Genomic DNA, 19,159 nt, shown 5'->3' with positions numbered 1-19,159 from the left:
CCACTCTGCAGAAAGACTGTATAAGTGCTCAAGTAACGCAAATCTGTGCAGGCTCATTTAATAATTTTTAGCTACCTGCTTAGGAAATCCAACTGCATATTGTTTGAGTCTTGTAGTTTTGTACTTACTTGAAGATGGCAACAATTTTATTTCTGTTGAGCAATGAGGATTATCTACCATTGTTCCAGATGTGACTGGGATTTAATCAAGTCTTTAATAAATTCAAGCACTGTGATTTAGTGGAAGCTAATAACAGACAGTCACCATGGTGTCCTTTGTTTAGATCCCCTGTTTAACTAATGCCCAGTCTACAATGGAATATAAGTTCTACAACTATGAGCAAGGCAAGTTCTCTCTCCTGTGCTTAAGTGCTCCGACTCTTGGTTGACTTACAAAGCACTACTGATTTAAAAAAAGATGTCCACTGCTTTCTTCTGTGCGACAGCTGGTTGATTACAACCTAACCCTGAGACTGCTTCCTGAAGCTAGTACCTGCAGAAGTGTTATGATTTTAAAGACAGAATGGCATATTTTTAAATCATGAATTGGAAATGATTGCTAATCTGCTTCAGTAGTTTGGATTCAAGAGTAGGGTGAATTTTGTTTGCACTGAACTTGATAGAAGGAGGCCTGAATATTCATATAACTAGTGTAAAATCAAGACAAAATTGAAGCAGAAGTTGATAGCTTGCTTAAGTTAAAAGACTATTCAGGCTATCTACTCACAACCTGAATGAATTTCTTATGTGTTTTTTCCTTACCAAAAGGTGAGATCTCCAACAGGAAATGATAATAATTCGGTACTCTTCTTAAGAACCGTCAATGTGGATTGAAGGACTGGGTCATAGCTTTCCAAGTCCAATCACTTTTCATTGAGTTTAAGCACCACATGTACCACCTTTACATGCACCTTTCCAGTCAGCCCTAGAAATCCACATCCAATTTTTACACCTTTGGAAATAAAGAGGAATTTTTCGAGAGACAAGAAAACTGTCAGAGTACTCCTGGATTTCTGGAAAATTTCCTCCTTTCCAAGAGGAAGGTTGAAACTTGGTTCAGCAGCATTTCTTTCAACAGCATTGTTGGCTTAAGCATTTCCTGTCCTTCCCCATCCTCCATGGCTCTGTCCTGATTCCATCCTGCATCCTTGGCTGTGCTAGTGCCACTCCTTGTGGAGCCTTGTAGTGAGTAGTATTGAATATGTGATCATCATTAAAACTAATGCTCCTCCCAGCACTTTTTTTTTTAACCTAGCTTAACATCCTTTACCACAAACAGTGGAGCAAGCTCATCTGAGATGACAGTGTGGGTTAAGCAACAAAGACCCAGAGAAGAGCTATCTAAGCTATTTCTGCTGCTGTAAGAAATATTGACCCTTATCTAGTCACTAAATGTATCAAAACTCTCAGCATAGAGTTGTTTATATCCAGTTTATGTGTGAGTTCATATACATAACAAACTACTTTTGAGAGTACAGTTATTACAGTACTGTGGTGAGGTGATGGAGAGCTTTGATCAGTTCTCTGGTCTGCCACAGATTCAGTTTATGACCCTAGGTCAATCAAGTCTGTGTACTTCACTTCCTCATTTACAAAACAAATAAAGAAATTTCCTTTCTATCAAGAAATTGCCAGAAAAATGCAGCAGCCTGAAGTACGCTTGCAGGTGCTGTCCAAAGGTCTTAGAGAGATGGGCTTCCTTAAGCCTTTACCAGTGCTTCAAATCTAAAGAAAAAAGGGTTATTCTAATTTCAAATCAGTTCACAACCTGGTTCACCTGTGGCTCAACAAGCAGTTGAATTACCAGCAACAAAGAAATAGGGTGAAAGGGACTCCTAAAATGGCATTGTGGTCAAGGAAAAAGCAAATAAAACTACATCTTTGGACTCTTCAGTGATGACCTCAGGTTTTCATATTCAAGAAAAACATATATAGAGAAATTCCCAGTTGTTCTTTAATAAGCCCAAGTTCTACAGCTAGAACATTACTCTGTCTACAAAACAGTCCTGATCATCTGCACAGTGTCATGTTCATACCAACATCAGGCACATGCTGTGAAGATCACTCAGATATGTACGAGTCTCTATACCATTTGTTGACAGGACATTTTTTCCCGAGTTTTGAGGGTATTTATTTTTCATTTTTTTTATTTATTCACATTTCTGTGGTTATGCCAAAGAAAGTGTAGCAGAACAGATAAGTATGATTATCCTTTGTGTAATGTTTATTTTTGAGCCTACTGTATTCACTCACAGTGTCAGCATTAGAGTTTTATTTTTAGCAACACCTGAAATAGAACTAAGTCTTCATGACACATTTATCTCACATTATTTCAGAGAGAGACTGACATTTTTCTGTTTCCAGCTTATATCTGAGGTCTAGCTAAATTTATTCAGTGTCCTTTTGCTGAACCACTCCTCTTTGACAAAACCCATATTTGTCACTTATTTGGAAGGATTGTACTCTCATTATCCTTTTCTGTGAGCTGTGATGCAAAGAACAGTTTTTCTGTATTGTACTTTTCTTTCTGAATTGTCTCCTATACTATTTGATGATGATAATAAATGCATATGGAAGTATGCTAATATCCTCAGAAGTATCTTTTGTTTCATACATGAATAACTTATTTTCCCATATTTTACTATCTTTAGCTATATTTGAAATGTTTCTTGACATTCTTTCCGTGAAAGAAGCAAGATACTCAACTGAGTGAAATGTGATGACTGCACCCAACTGCATAAAAACCCACTGTTTTAAGCACACAGAATACTTTTATTTATTTACACCTCTTGAGTCAATTTATCTCCATCACTTGTGCAGATATTAGAAAAAATGTAGGAGTATTAGCTTCAGAAAAATATCAGAGCAAAGAAAATTTGGCTCTGCAATCCTTTGTGGGAGACAATATTATTAATATGGGAGGACAGGATCACACCTTTGGGTCTTGAGCAAAAGAGAATTTCTACTTTTATTCAGTAATTCTTAAATAAAAAATACATAAATTTCTCTTGACTCTTGGACATAAAGGATCAGATAATTTTTTATGGATTGTAAATAACATGCTTGCTATTGGAAATGAATAAAAGGAAATTAAAATATTTTAAGCTTTTAACCTAACTCTGAAGATGCTGTCAGGTGGAATGGGGTGGAGTTCATCTTTCCTAAACTTACCCAAAAGCTGTATAGATATGCTCACAGGAGAACCAGTAATCCCATGTGGCCTTAACATTGTCTGAAAAAAACCAGCTACTTAAGACATGGTTTATTCAACCTAGTCTAGGACAAGAGAAATGAAGGTTGCACTATATTTATTTTCTGCCATTCGCTGAAAATATAGTCCAGGGCAACCTGCCCAGAGGAATCTCTCTAACTCTGAGCTATCCACTTGGGTCAGGTAAATCCAAGATGATTAATTCCTTTTCTTTTTTACATCATCTGGAATCCATATTTAAGTACTAAACAGAAATGCTGCAACTATTATTTCCTCAACTGATAACTGCAAATTTTTTATTGAAAATGCCTTTTTCTTCTCTTTCTTATACCTGTGCAAATATCAAGTGCTTTTTCTCTTTAGAAAAACAGGTGCGATAGAGGAACCAGGAATTGTATTGTTTTCCCCACAGGTGTTTCAAACTTTCTTTCACATCTCAAATAATTCCTGTGCAGATTATTGATCAAAATCTTAAGGAAACAGAGTATTTCTGTGTGAAGTTGTTTCCTTCCTTACTGTAGCTTGTAAAGTTTCTATGGAAATCGGCTACTGCTAGATTCTATGCTACAGCACAAGTCACTCTCAGTTACTTCTCACAGAAGCTTGAATTCTGACACATGTCCACAGGTCATGTTAGGAATTCAGAAGCTGAAATCCTACTGCAGTGGCTATTCTCATCCAAGTTGATTAGTTGATTAGTTAGATAAGGATAAAAACTTGTGCAATAGCCTTTTGATTATGAGTAATATATAACCATGGATTTAATAATGTTTTGATACTGCTATGATTTTTGTAATTAATGAAAAGGAAGGTTTGTAACTAAAAAAACCTGCAAAACTTACACTTCTTTTTATATGACTACTTTTTTTTTTAAGGGAAAATCTGTGTTGGGCATAGTAATTAAGACTAAACCTCTGAGATTTATTTCCCAGCTTTGCCTCTGAAAGAATTCGAAAACTATTTTTGTCAGTGGGAATATATAAAATGGAATTATTGCTTACATGCTGGTTGTGCTATGAAGGTAAAATTATGCCTACATGCCTGTGAGATTTTCAGAGAAGTGTGTGTATGTGAAATCTTCTACTTCACTATTAAAATTGTAAAGGAGAAAGGACACTGTCATGTTCCCATTCTGCTCTTGCCAAAATACAGTACTCCTAAAAGGGACTCACTCTGCATAGTAATTTTCTCTATTGATATAAAGTTCTAAAATCCAAACATTTCCAGTCTGACTGTTTTCAAGAAAAAGTGACCTAGGCATTCTTCTACACTGTAATGCAGGTCTTAACATAAGAAAAATGCTTCTATATGGATAAGGCCAGTAACACTGGGAACTGCTAATTTTAAAATATATTTGTACTATTATTTTCAGACTGTAGAAAAAAATACACCATCAAAGTATTGGCTAAGACATTCATCAGACAAAAGCATGCATTTGCAGGCAGTGTCTGTTCACACCTGACAGTTATTTTAACATCAGAAATAACAAAGTTAAGTATTTCTTTGCCTAGCTTTGGAGGGAAAGAAAAATAGAAAAGAAAATAGAAAAGAAAAATAGACAAAGACAAAAGTAAACTTACCTTCTCCTTGAAAACCTCTTTCCCTGTGGCCGTTACAGTAACAGAGCACAAAAAAGGCAGAAACTATGAATTTTCCCTAGTGGTATATTTTTGCACGCTTTGAGAGTATGATTTCGTTATTGAGTTCTTCTGAACTCATGTTACAGAGTGCAAAAATCCCGCCTACATCTTACTCATTTCCCTTACCATATGGTGTTACTTCTGTAACACAGTGGGGAGACGACAAGCAGCTACAGACAGACAAAAAGGTCAGAATAGAAGGACTTTTCATGACTTCATTCACAGAATTTTCACTCATTTCTCTCACACATTTTTCATATAGATGTTTGTACAGGGCACCACCTGAAAACTAGATGAATATATGAGTTTTCCTTATGCCTCAGGTATAGATCAGGTACCTTTGCTTAAAGCCATGCCACTGTTTTCTGCTAATTGCTTTGGATCACCGCCCTGCACAGGAGTATAAGCCCAGTGTTTTGGCCTTCAAAACAGCTGTTCCCAGTTTTGCACTAGCCACCCTCATTTCCTGTAGATGGGTAACAAACCAATGTCACCAGTCTCAACAACTTTCCTACTTGACACATATACACATTTTTCTGGGCTGGGTGAATTCAATGCACAGAACAGGAAAAGTCTCTTCACATATGCAAATGCCTTGAGTGATCAAACAAACAGTGTCACTTGTCTGTGCTAGTGTCCTGGAGCTGAGAAGCATTGCACCTATCTTTTTGTGTACAGTCTGAGTACAGAGTCCTCTGCTTGCCTCACCTTTAAATATTTTGAGCACAAAATGAAGTTATTAAAGTAGAAAACAGCATTTAAATCTGATTACTTATAGTCTTCACCGAGTGTACTAGTCTTGCTGTATGTATCTGTTATTTCTCATTGGAGGAGCGGTAAATCAAATTAAATCTGTCCTTCTGTCTGTCTGTATCTTGTACAGCTTCATTCCCTTCAGCCTTTATTCTTGTTGCTCTTCTCGGCAGAGAAGGAATATGTGGGGGATGGTTCTTGAGATGTTTCCTCTTCTTCAGGTCTCAATTCCTCAATTTTATTCACAGAGTAAACAGCAGGACACTACTGTATTCCCTGTTAAGACACTTCGTTTCAGGACCTGCAGAAGTAAGGCCTTTTGTTCTCTTTCTCACTTTCTGATGCAGACAATTCTGTAATATTAGAGTGAATTATGGTTTTGGGACAGATTTGTTTAAGTGAACATGAAACCTCATTTTTCATAAGGTGTGCACAATGCGCCCAGCTTGTTGACAATAATGCTGTGTAGGTTCAAAGCTAAACAACTGATTCTCATATGCATCTATAAATGTATCAGAATGAAACTAGTCTTCTGTGGAAAGGCCTAAGTACGCAACCACAAAGACTTCCAGTATGTCAGGAAATATTAGGTGTTGCGTAGTGGACACACTTCAATCCTGTGACTCTTATTTTCTAGCTTAATACATGAGAACTTCTCAGAACACTTACCACTGTTAGAGGGATGAATCCAGGAAAACGACCGTATTGGTCCAGTGATTTCTTGGATTTTTTAATTATGTTCTTTAGTCCTCTGGCAGGCTTGCTACTTTACAAAGTGTCAGTTCACTCTACGTTCACTTTTAATGAACTATTGACAAAGCACATTGCCATCATGTCCTCAAACCTGCTAAGGGCAGATTGCCTAGGAAAAAAAAAAAGAAAAACAATGGAAGGATTTAGAAGGGCCAGAGCAGAAAAGGATCCAAATCCCACCAGTGGTACATAAAATCTCCCAGCCAATTGGACACTTGACATGCACTCTCTACATGCCAACCAGGAGGAAAAATATGGAACCTGATTCAGAACTATAGGCAACTCTAGGTAATCTAACATGGAACACATGAACCTTCAGGTGACATCATTCATGAAAACAGGATCATGTAGAATAACACTGCGGATGTTTTCTTTGTCAGTAATGACAGAAAAAGGACTTGTCCTGAAGTTTGATTCACACCTTGATATTTAATTTAGTTCCAAGATGTGGTACCTGGTGAACTTTGACATAAGTTGCCCTCACTATATGTCCCTTGAAAAATCTAGGGATTGTTTGTAACTGAAGCCCAAAAATCACTACTTAACCTCAGGAAATAAGTTAAATTGCAAAAATACAAACAAAATGGCTTTAATGATGGGAGTTCTAGATAAGGACCAAACTGGTATGTCTTTCAGACTAACGGGTAGGTCTTGCAGAAACTGAAGTTTTCAGCACTGTTTCTCTTTTACTGTTCTATAGTATACAGAAAGGGAACAGTCAAGTTGTGAAATGTGATTCTGTATCATTATGTTCAGTTGGAACAAAAGCTAATTGGTGATCTTGGGACTAATGTGCATTTTCCATTTGGGCCCCAAGGAAATATTGCAATGACTAGAGAGAATTCAGTTAAACCTACTCTTCCTCTGTAGCACCTGTGGCAAGATGCCAAGCTGGCTCCAGATCAGCTTTAACGCTTCGTAAGACAAGTGTTCTCATGACAATCCAGTGTGCAAGTTACTCAAGTTTTATTCACTGATGAGATAAAGAAAAAAACCCACCATCAGGTGGTAGTCTAGTGCTGCAAGAATAGCACCAATTTCATTACCTTTCTCTTTTGTGTCGGTGTTTTTACATCCTGAGCATGTGTGCTGGAAGGGCATGCTTTGGCAAGCAAGTCCCTGGAATGGCTTCCCTCAAAACCTCTTTGAGGGTCCATAGAACAATACTACATCTCAATGGATGCAGCTGCTACAGGTATGTCTCATGTTTCTAATGTTTCTCCCACAAACTAAGGAAAGGCTTAGGATACACTCACCTGTGATTCCCGGGAGCTCAGCATGCAGAATTGGTTGTGCCTGTCAGTGTTTCAGAGAACTGCTGCGCTATTTGCCTACTTCAGGGAAGAACAAATTTTCATGCTCTCTCTAGGCTTGCAATTCATTTTCAAGTGAAATGGTTGAAATCTGTCCTCAGTAAGTTTTCAAGGTGATAAAAAGTTTTAAAATGTGCTCCTCCACCACCCAGTGATTGTAAAGCTACCTTGGCTGTGACACTTTCCCTGCAATAATGAATGGCAAAATGGTGAAAGTTCACTGTAAAGGGGAAACTTTGTTGGTGAAACAGATCAAAATGTTTAGAACAGAGAGAAATAAAGGAAACAGAGCAAATTTTTTAATCAGTAGGTACTCTACAGAGGAATTAGACTTGACTTATAATTATTTTCCTTCATTTTTCTGATTAGCTTCCTGTACAACAAACAGAAAAGGGAGATAGATGGATGATGTTTGAGCACATATTGCGGTTAACAACAGCTGAACTAATGCAGTTTGAATATGGACAGTCATTAGTTTCTTCTTAGTTAAAAGAAAGTGTTGCACCTTGTTTATTCCCTTCCTTCTAAAGAGTATCATTTGGGAACAGATGGAAAAATATACACATAATTACTGTGAAAATATTACAGTGGAAAGAAGCCAAAGACAAAATCAAACATATGCTTCACTTTCAGAGGTGTGAAGACCCATTCAGCAAACTGATTTCTGTGAGATTTAATGTGAACTCACCAGAAAAACTGGCACTTCAAGTGATGTTTGTCTTTTGGTAAAAGGCTTCTCCTGAGATGGATATCAGAAGAGTTTTATGATTTAGGTTTTATTTCTCCCTCAGTGGTGGCTTCATGTTAGAACTCAATATTGCATAAAACATTTCACAAGATAAAAATACGAAGAAAGGTTAATGTGATTTCAAATAGAAAACCAAGAGAGCCTCGTTGAACCTGATAGAAAACTAATCTGCTAGGAAAGCCAAGGGATGTTAGTAAGAGGACAGAAAACTAATCTGCTAGGAAAGCCAAGGGATGTTAGTAAGAGGACACAGAATTTGCTTAGTCCTTCAAAATTCATGCTTACTTAGTCTTTCAAAAAGTCCCTTCAGCAAAAGAAACATCATCCCAAAGGAAGTGAGGGGCTGAAGCACACACATGTGGAAGAATTGTGGCACTGATCTGAGAACAGCTATGCTAGTTTATAGTTCATAAAAGAATATTTGCATCAAGCATGTCCATGAACAGAAGGTAAGTAACAGAAGTCCACAATTACAACAAAAGTTTATTTTGACGAATTGCATTATGACTGGGAGGCTGAAAAACTTTGTGAATTATGGGTCAATGTAGTTCTTCAGTACAAATATTGTCTTCATGAAACAGGAAATGGGAGAAAAGAAACAATTTTTTTGTTCTGATTACTGGTCTGCAGAGGAATTGAAAGAGCCCTGCTACAATACTCAGATAGTGCTGAGACTTTTGTGACTACTCAACTTCTCTAATTCTGGAAACTGGACCCTGTTCTGTTCTAAGAACAGAATTATTTTTGGAAGCCTGAGTCCCAGCATTAGTGAAGCTAATAACTGATACAGTGAATTAGGATACAGGAAACTGAGCTGGGATAAAAACCTGAATTTGTTTTCATGTGGTGTTCATTAATTATTAAAAAATTTCATATAGATTGGAAAAGTTGAAATCTTCAGTATTTATATAAGATAAACAATATGTTATTAATTTCAGTGCAGGCAGTTTAACTAACTGTATGGAGTTCACAAAAATTGATATGATAATTCACAAAATGCCCAAGATCACCTCAGGAGAGGATCTGGGATACTATATATGCATCTCATCTTGTCAATTAGAGTCTCATAATCAGTGTTTGACCTTGACATGGATGTTTTCACCAAACCAGACAACCTGATGATAAAGTTCTCCTTAGCTGCTGTGCCGTGTGAAGGATGATTTGGTTTACTTAATGAAAGGGAAGGGAGTTGCATGCCAGCCTAAAGGCATTTTGCCTTTATTTTGCCACAGATTTTTGGGTCAGTCTGTACTCTTCTTAAAACCAGAATAATTGTATAACCTTTATATGACTAGCGCATTTAGTCTTCTTCGTAGATAACGATAAGAGTGAACACTGCAATTATAGTAATGAAAAGACTATTAGTAAAATAGAATCTTCCATTTTTATTTTTTGTCTCTCCAACTTAATCTACTTTAAATTACTCATCTTTTATGTGAGGTATCAGAAGCAGAAAGCAAGTGATATATAATTTAGGACTGGTTTTGCTTTTTTGCTTTTTTTTTTGTCTTTTTTTCATTTCCCCCCCCTTTTTTCTTTTTTTTTTCCCTTCTTTTTTTCTTTTTTCTTTAATTCTACCAACAAATACTCAGTTCTGTGTAGTCGAATTATCCAAGCAAGCCCCAAGTGGGCTTCAGGCCAATGATATTTTCTGTAGAACACAAACACTGTCTTTACCTTTTTACACAACCAAGCTATGCTTCAAATCTTACAAGTAGAGTTTATACCCTGAGAAGGAACAGGGTATTTGCAAATACCACGAGGTTTTCTCAAATTACAGAACCAACTGATTTTGTCGCAAACCCTTCCTTTCCTTTATTTATGGCATACAGCCAAAGCTATTTGTTTTTTCTAATGAATAAGACACTCTGAGACCATAGCGAGGAGATTTATTTAAACCTTCTGTTTTGCACTTTAGAAGAAAAGGGGAACATGTTAGGAGAGTGCAGCTGATGATATGCTGACGTCACATGGAAGGGAAAGTGTGAGATATAAATTTTGCGAGATATAAATTTTTCTGAAAGAGTGGAGAACTTATAACACGTAAGGATATTTCATTATAGGGCTATGCAGTAGGTACACAGGGTAGTCTTGTCCTAAATATTACAATACCTTGAAGCTGAAATATAGCTCAGCTTCTCACTGCATGGCGGTGACCCATCCAGACATATGTTTTTATTTCAGTTTACAAGAAGAAGCATTTTTTTTCTCCTTATTTCCTTTACATTAGTAATTTAACTAGCTTATCTCTGATCCTAGGCTACCATCATGTGGCCACTTTGAGAATCTTCCCAAGTAACAGAAGTAAAGGCTGATTACTCAGCCTGGAAACAGCAAGGTACTGCCTGCATACAAGATGAAGGCTACATGAAGGCTTTAGAGGGCTTAATTTTGCTTCTTGATGGCACTCAGTCATTCCTGATGTAGTCACTTTGGTTTGTGTATGTTTTGTTCTGCTTTAATTCTCTCCCTACCCCCTTCCCCTGCCAAAGACTGACAAAACACACTAATTTCAGAAGGAAAAATTTTCTCTAAGTAGCAACATTGGGTCACTCCATGCATTAAACTCTAAAGTACAGGTTTCTCTACACTGGGCATTTCTGCCCACACATTTCAAACTCAGTTTCAAATTATCTCTATGTAAATCTCTTCTGTAGTACCTTTTTATTTACCCTCTTCAGTAATGTCATGGACAGTGGGATGCACCCTCAGCGAGTTTGTGGATGACGCCAGTCTGAGCAGTGCAGCTGATGCACTAGAGGGAAGGGATGCCATCCAGAGAAAGCTTGAAAGAGTTGAGGAGTGGGCTCATGCAAACTTCATGGAGTTCAAAAAGGTCAAGTGCAAGATCCTGCACCTGTGTTAAGGCAACCCCCAATCTCTGTGAACAGGTTGCCCAGGGAAGCTGTGGACGCTCCTTCATTGGCAGTGTTCAACTCCAGGTTGGGTGGAACTCTGAGCAAGCTGATGACAGGGATGTTGGACTAGTTGATGTTTAAATGTCCTTCCAACCCAAACCGTTCTGTGATTTTGTGATTCTAAAAAATATGATTGCAGTAGACTCTCTCCAAAGCTCATGCTTCTGAGATATTGCTTCAGACTGTGACTCAAATATGGAAACACCTGGTTCTATATATTTGCAGCTGTCATGATAGGAACAGACATCTCCAGGTCACACAAGCCTATACTGGGCAGCAAAACTTTGCACCAAGTAAAGGCACTTGTAGTGGATTAATTTTTAGTCATGCAATGACAGAAATAATATTTTAAAAGAAACTACATGCTTAATAGATTTATTGCAGAATGGACTTGGATTTTTTGTTAGAGCACTTCATCAGGAAATAATCTATGTTCGAATTGAAGTCTACTACAATTCGAAACCTAAATCCAGTCTCCAACCAAATGGGATGTTTATGGTGGTGTAAACATCTCACCTTGGCATTTTTGCTGAGTCAGAATCACAGAATATTCAGAGTTGGAAGGGACCCACAAGGGTCATTGAGTCCAACTCTTAAGTGAATGGCCCATATGGGGTTCAAACCCATGACCTTGGGGCTGTTAACACTGCTCTAACCAACTGAGCTAATCTTTCTCAGGGTTTACTCCATGTACAAAAAATTGGTTATAAACTGGAAAATTAGAAATAGTTTAGATAAATGTTTTTAGCTACAAACATTGTTAGGTCTTAATCCTAGTTTTTATTTTATTAATTTTTTAAAAAAATTAATATTCAATAATTTAATTTTATTTTTTCCAGAATTAAAACTTTTGAACCTTTTTACCAAAACATAAGTTTTGCAAATAGAGTTTCTATACTGACAAGGAGCAGATCAACCCTGAATTTGTAGGCACATTGACCAACCAGACTAAATTATGCTTTTATTTACAGTCATTTTATACATTATAGCTCCATACAGTGAATGTTTAACAAAACATCAAGGACATTATTAATTTCTGAAGTGTAGATTAAAACTGCATATCGGAGTCATCTATAATTTAGTTGCATGACTCCATGCTCATTTCAGACTTTGTGAAGAGAATGGATACTTTCTGGGTGAAAATGAACAGCATGAGGGAGGAGTTGTTTTGTCAGAGTGTATTTCTTTTCATTGAAAATAATGATAGTTAAACCTAATTTGTGTAGATAAATATATCTGTACTGAAAAGGCTGAAAATTTTTTATTTCAGAATTCCTTTACCTTTTAAGTTGCAATGACAATTACCTGGTTATTCCTAGAAAGGTGGTATGTATCAGACTGAAATTGTGGTTATACAGTGGTAACATAAGTACTTTCATTTCTTTCCCATGCACTCACTATTATGCTCTCACTCGTCGAGAATTGTGCCAAGACATTTCTAGGCTAAGATACTCTGAGTGTTGTGTGAGGAAATATTAGGGAAGTAAATTAATGATGTGCTTCCTCTGCCTTTCTGTATTTCTTAGCAAACTTGGGCTTATTGTGTTCTAATAGTGGGGTTTTGCATTCAAGTAATTTTATTCTTAGATGTACTTCATTTGTTGATCTGTTGTCCAAGTTTGTATCTGAGCAAGTTCTGCTTTTCTTTCTTTTTTTTTTTTTTTCCTTTCAAGCCTTTTTAACAACTGTTTGCCTTGTATTTTTCAGGTTTGTATAGTTTTTCCTACCAGATGTTCAGGAAAGATACAGTAATTTTTTAACCCTAAATATCAAATAGTTGCTAGTACGCCTTCTACTCACATTGAGCATAATCACTCTGTTAAAGCAACTCTGATTTTAGCTGTAAAGAAAGCTGAAAAGACCACACATCTAGCTGCAGTCATCTTCATCATATCCTTGTCAGATTTAGCAGCCTTCTCTACTGACCTGTTGATCACAAATTTTCCAGATTTGGCTAATCTTTTTGCTCAAAGGACATATCTAAAACTCAGCCATGTTGTCAGAGGTCTGATCTAATAGGAGTATTGGTAATCCCAATAGTATATGGGTAAGAAGTGAGATAAGGTATACATGAGACAAGGTAATGGCTTTAAATTGAAAGACAGTAGATTTAGACTGGATGTATTTGAAGAAATTCTTTATTGTGATGGTGGTTAAGCACTGGAACAGGTTGTCCAGAGGGATTGTGGATTCCCATCTCTGGAAGTGTTCAAGGCCATCTTGAATAGGGCCCTCAGTAACCTGATCTAGGTGGGTGGCATCCCTGCCCATGGCATGGGGTTGGAACAAGGTGATCTTTGAGATCCCTTCCAACCTTAACCATTTTATGATTCTATGGTTCTTCAGAAATAAACCTTTGTTAAACTAAGGAACAGCTGCTTAAAAGAAGAAAAACATTTAGCCACATACACGTGCCAGATAAATGAAGTGGAAATGGATAGATTAATGTGACAGCCTAAGTCATGGAGCAGTTTAACACAGCGATGACAACCCTGACTCAGATTGGTAAATGTGTATTTTTGGTCGAGAGCTGGTACTGCTTGCACGATCCAGTGCACTAATAAGGATTAGAAAAAAAGTATCTCCTGTCATTGAACAGGCATCTGACTGATTTTCTGGTCTGATTGCACTCAAGGAGGTGAGCGAGCTGATCTATGGTAAGTGAGCTGATCTATGATAAAAGGGAAGTAACAGTGGATGGTGTGCGGGAAAGGATTTGAAAATGTTAGGCAAGCTTGATCCATAGTGGAAGCTACAGCTTTGAGAAATCACCTCAGAATGAGGAGTATGTCTCATTGGGACTTCCCTGCATGCTAAATGGGGAATTATTTAAGCTTTGCAGTTGAAATAACACCCTAGAGGGCTGTGTCGTCTCATCTTCTTCATCAGAAAAGCGTGCATTCTTATTGTGGGACTGAGGAGTGAATGGACTGCAACAACTGTGAACCTCTGCCAAAGGTAAATCCTAGCAACATTCCTTTTTAAACTTCTAGAAAGGTTCATTCCATTCTCTCAAATTCTTCCCAGAATCAGGAACCCTCCCTTCCTCCGTCAAGGAGGACAGGACTGTGCTCGAGCAGCCCTCCTTTGACTGACAGATTTAAACCCATCTTCTCCTCCACCTTCATTTTTTTCTATCAATCCTCAAGGAAAGAAATTATTTTTTAGTCGGAAAAATCAAATACTCTCCACTGGGAAACTGAAAAAAAACCCTCACCCTCAACTCTCAAATTATTTTAGGCAAAGTCAAAGAGTTCAGTAGGACCTTCTTACAAAACTTTCTAAAACTGATAATAAATCAGATTTATTAAATATCTAACATTTTTAGATTTTCTCAAAATATTTCCTGATTTATTTTTTTTACCAATGACAAATAACAATGCTTGTAATATTTTCTTCATACCAACTGGGAAGGAAAATAAAATGATCCATTCTGAGGGACATTCTTAAACGAATTGTATAGAGGAAGGATGGAGAGAAATTAACAGTACCCCATGAAAAGAATGGAGTGGAAAAGAAGGTTTTTTTTAGCATCCTTTTTTTTCCACAATTTGCTAATTTTTAAAGGTTTAAAGGTTTCATCCAAACAGAGGGAGCAGATACTGAATTTGTAGCAATTTTAGGGTTCTGAAATTCATTTTTGTCAGCAGAGATTTAATCAAAGCGGTTTACAGTGTGGTTTATCAGATTTATTGTATAGGTCTAGCTGAAGGTGAGGTGAGTCTCCTCTCTCCCCTTTCCCCTTCTCTCTCTTTTTAGTTGATTGCTTGCTTCAGCTGGATCTCCATTAGCTCTGATGGAAACCTGGACAAAAAATTCCTTGTAGATGTCAATTTTCAGGTATCTGAATCCTAGTCCTAGACTGTGCAAACACAAACAGGGTTAATCCTATTCCAAGATTTGTGACTGAGAAAAAACCTGAGCATATATCTTAAGGTTTTTCCCATTTGACTCCTCAGGGTTTGTTTGCTCTTTCTCTGACCATACACTATGCTCTCCAGGTAGCTAAAGTGCTGCGAGTACAGGTCTAGAGAGATGTTCTACAGACCAATGTGGTGCTTTAATAGCTCTGTTTAATTCTGGTAGCTTGGAAAGCTGAGTTATAAGAATAATTACAGAGGTGGTGTTGAGGTCTCTGCCTCCTTGAGATATACAACGAGACATACACATCTTTTAGTAGTTCCGATACAGAAACAGATGCATCACACACCCTGACCAAGCAGAGTTGCTGTTTGCAGTACAAAGGCCATCGAACTGGCTTTAAGAGCTAAGCATGAATAAAGGTGAAGAGTCTGTTAGACTAACAGTTTGTTAGTCTCCAATTTGATTCCAGGAGTTTTTAACTTATAAAGTATATATATAAAGTATTTTGTTTTCAGTGCTTGAATATCTGATCAGGAATAGTTGCATGAGTTAACAATTAGATGTTGATATATATGCTCTTAAGTGTCTAGGAATTTTCTCTGTGTTAGGCTATGTTTCACCAGTTGCCTTCATACAAGAGAAGGATCTCTTCCTAGAAATAATTAGGATGCATATCTATTGCTTTCATGCTAAAAGATAAATCATTCTTTCAAGCCTTAGTCTCTTAGGCTGCTTGTTGTCACAACTATTGTGATTCATCAGTAACCTCACCATCACCTCAGAGGGAATTTGTGTGCACAATGAGACATCAGTTTCTGACCAGTGCTCTGAGGTTTTCTATGTAGTTTGTTAAGTTTAAAATGAAAATTTCAGAATAGTAGCAATTAACTATTTCAGATATTTCTGGTGTGATTTGGAAAACATATAATCGCTCTGTGCCTCAATTCTTCACTCAGAAAATATTAGGCTTCTGTTTAATTCCATTCACCCCACCACCCCCCTCCTCCTTCTCTCCCTCATTAAAAGTTGCACATATCCTAAGGCAGGTGTTAAATGGGTCTACTTTAGTCTAATGATTTTGTAATCACAATACTATCAACACTATAATTGAAACCTTTCACTTATTCGTCCCTATTAGGCAAGACCAAGCATACCTACATAGTATTGCACTCTTTTATAGGGCTCATTCCCACTCCTGATGCAAGTCAGCATACCCTACAGTGTACCCCAAACCTTCACATTGCTGTCTCATAAATTGCTGCCTGTAGGATTTGACTGTAATTGATATTAACATTTACAGATAGAAAAAAATGGAGAAACTAGACTAGAGGCATTGTATCTAAAGTTGACTTTCACTGTCAAGAGATGGCTATTTGCTGTAGCTGAAAAGTTTTGGAAAGCAAAAAACCATAATCTCCAAGAAATTACTTTCTCTGTCAAGTCTTGCATTGATGTGTGTACATACACATCCACCTAGTTTGAAAAGTGTTACAATAGTAATTCACAACAAAAGGAATGTTACATTTTGAGACTGCAGATGCAGACTAGAAGGTTGCATGGATATCTGCCATACCTATTATGTGAAGCAGAAATATTATGTGAGATCAATTTTAATACAGGATTAAGAGCCCCAAATTGTGGCAATTTAGTCATAGCAGTAGAAAACTGTGATGTTAGCTTCTGCTAACAAGCACATATCACTTCCAGGACACTTCCTTTACCTCACTGCTATCCTTCAAGCCTGCCTCACTACCCCTTTGCAGTGAAACATTGCATTAACAGCCCAAATCTCTGAAACTTCATTTTCACATTGGTGCAAAGCAAAACATGAGCTTTTCCCCTCTTCCTCTCTTGGTATAAACAGAGCTGAAACTGAAGAGTACCCCAAATTTCCTCAGAACATTATTGCAAACACTAGCTCTGTTAACACAACAAACTAGACTTCGAGGGGCTGTGGGAAGGGAAAACTCATGTCCTTTATTCATATGCATGGGTCTTTATTGGAACTAGCTCCACACAGGGTTCAAAGGGCTGCAAAAGAAATGGCTGTCAAGTACTAAGCATTGCTTAGAGCATGGGATTTATGGAGTGTTAGTAGTCATTCCTTTTCACAGGCACCTGGGTAGAGTAAATGCAGAGTGCACTGGTTTTATGGATATTTTTAATTATGTCATGCTGTTTTGGTTAGCCCAAATGCACATGTGGTTCAAACGCATCACTTTGATGGACTGGAACCATTACTCAGTTCAGTGTGAGTGTCTGTTAAGGATTGAAAAAAGTATTGAATTCTACCATTCTTGCTTTTCTGAATAAATTAACAACATGGGAAAATTTTAAAAAATCAAATAAAAATCTTTAATGTTTTACATGATTACAAAACTCCAGAAAATATACAACCAGGTATAGAATTGCTTTTCTCTGAAGTCAGCAATGGCAGTGTGTTATTGGTGTAAGAAAAGAGGAAGAAACACACTGCAATTGCTAATGTGTTACCATCAATTCCATATACAAACCACACCTTAACCAGACAAAATTTACATGTTTTTCTAATAAGCAGAAGACACAATGGAAAAATACATATTCTACATTTCAAAAATTAAGTACTGGGCTTGTGGTCAGGTTTGTCACTATTACCATTGGATTTGAGATTCCAAGTCACACTCTTCTCAGTTAAATACAACATACTTCTAAGTATAGTCAAAGTTCTCAAGAAGAATTTACCTTCCTTTATCTAGTTCATTCTTAGAAAAGTGTGGTTTTGTATATCCCCGCCTTAAGATCATCTCTGATAAACACCAAGAACAAGGAAGCGATTGGATTCAAGATATTAGAGGTAAAGGCTGCTGGTTTAGCCTTGCCTTGAATAATTGTATTATTTAGTTTTAACAGAACCCCTCCCCCGAAAACCACATGAACCTAAATACATTATTTTATGATCTAAAGTCAAGATTAACTTATTTAATCTATGTATAGGAGAAATCACTGCCAAAAATACTTTTTTGAAAGAATGAGACACCCAAAAGACAAAGCAGCAGTTTTTAAGGCTTTAATATTAATAAGCTGAAACATTCTATTGAGCTTCTGTATAACATTTCTTTGGTTGGATTTTTTGTTTGTTTGTTTGTTCTTTTGTGCTTTTTAAAACATGAATACTTACTGAAAGAATAAAACTATTTCCATACATGACTGTGACAACCTCTGCCTGGGATGCGAGTGAAGATCTTTAGGTCTCTACCACTTCACTGAATAAGCCACCAAAGCAAGAGGGGTGCATGGGATCCATCCTTTGTCGGCATTTCTCTGCTGTGTGCCCAGTATCTAAAAATGGGGAAAAGCAAAGCAGAAGAGCCAGTTTCTGTGCTCTGGAGAGGATCAAACCAGATAGTAAATGATAGAAAATATAATCCTTGATCTCTTCAGCCCTCTATAGCAGTGCTTATGAAATAAGACATGTAAGAGGATTATACTTTGTCCTAATTTGGCAATTTTTGAAAAGACAGTAAATAATCTATTCTTGACACCTTAGGTTAATTTTTGCACCAAAACCCGGGGTCAGATTCTCAGTGAATAAACTTTTCAATGTGAAAAAAAAAGTATATCTGTTCCAAACCACATTACCAGAAAAAAAATGAACAATTTTTATCCATCATTGCCCCTCCAAATCCCACTTAAGGTGGAAAGCTGGAATGCAAAGTATAATTGTGTATGACTAAAGTGGTAAATTGATTTCAAGCCCACTTATTATCAAGTCAGTCAAATCCCCCCTGAATGACATTCATAACTTGCTGGTACGACTTGCAATTTGACACATTATAGCTGCAAACTAACTTCATTTACAAGGCAAAACAGGTAGAAGGACAATTTCAGAGGTTAGGCTGGGCAAAGCTTCAGATATGAAGAGTTAAAGTCACACCTGTTCAAAAAGTGAGATTTATTTATTCTTTTTCCTTATTAATTCTG

The 19,159-nt window shown here is 37.0% G+C and overlaps 1 protein-coding gene across 1 annotated transcript in view; it reads right to left on the bottom strand.

The window, feature by feature from the left end:
* LOC108641609 (granulocyte-macrophage colony-stimulating factor receptor subunit alpha-like) overlaps nt 1–4,898 on the bottom strand; it is a 29,570-nt gene extending 24,672 nt beyond the window's left edge. Inside the window, exon 1 of the mRNA XM_018084058.1 lies at nt 4,791–4,898. The gene's annotated coding sequence lies outside the window, so the exon portion shown is untranslated. The remainder of the gene's footprint in view (nt 1–4,790) is intronic.
* Between the last annotated feature and the right edge of the window lie 14,261 nt (nt 4,899–19,159).

This window comes from Manacus vitellinus, unplaced genomic scaffold, assembly GCF_001715985.3.
Source record: "Manacus vitellinus isolate BGI_N305 unplaced genomic scaffold, ASM171598v3 scaffold_7_pilon, whole genome shotgun sequence".
Lineage (NCBI taxonomy): Eukaryota > Metazoa > Chordata > Aves > Passeriformes > Pipridae > Manacus > Manacus vitellinus.
This window is presented reverse-complemented; position numbering and strand designations above follow the sequence as displayed.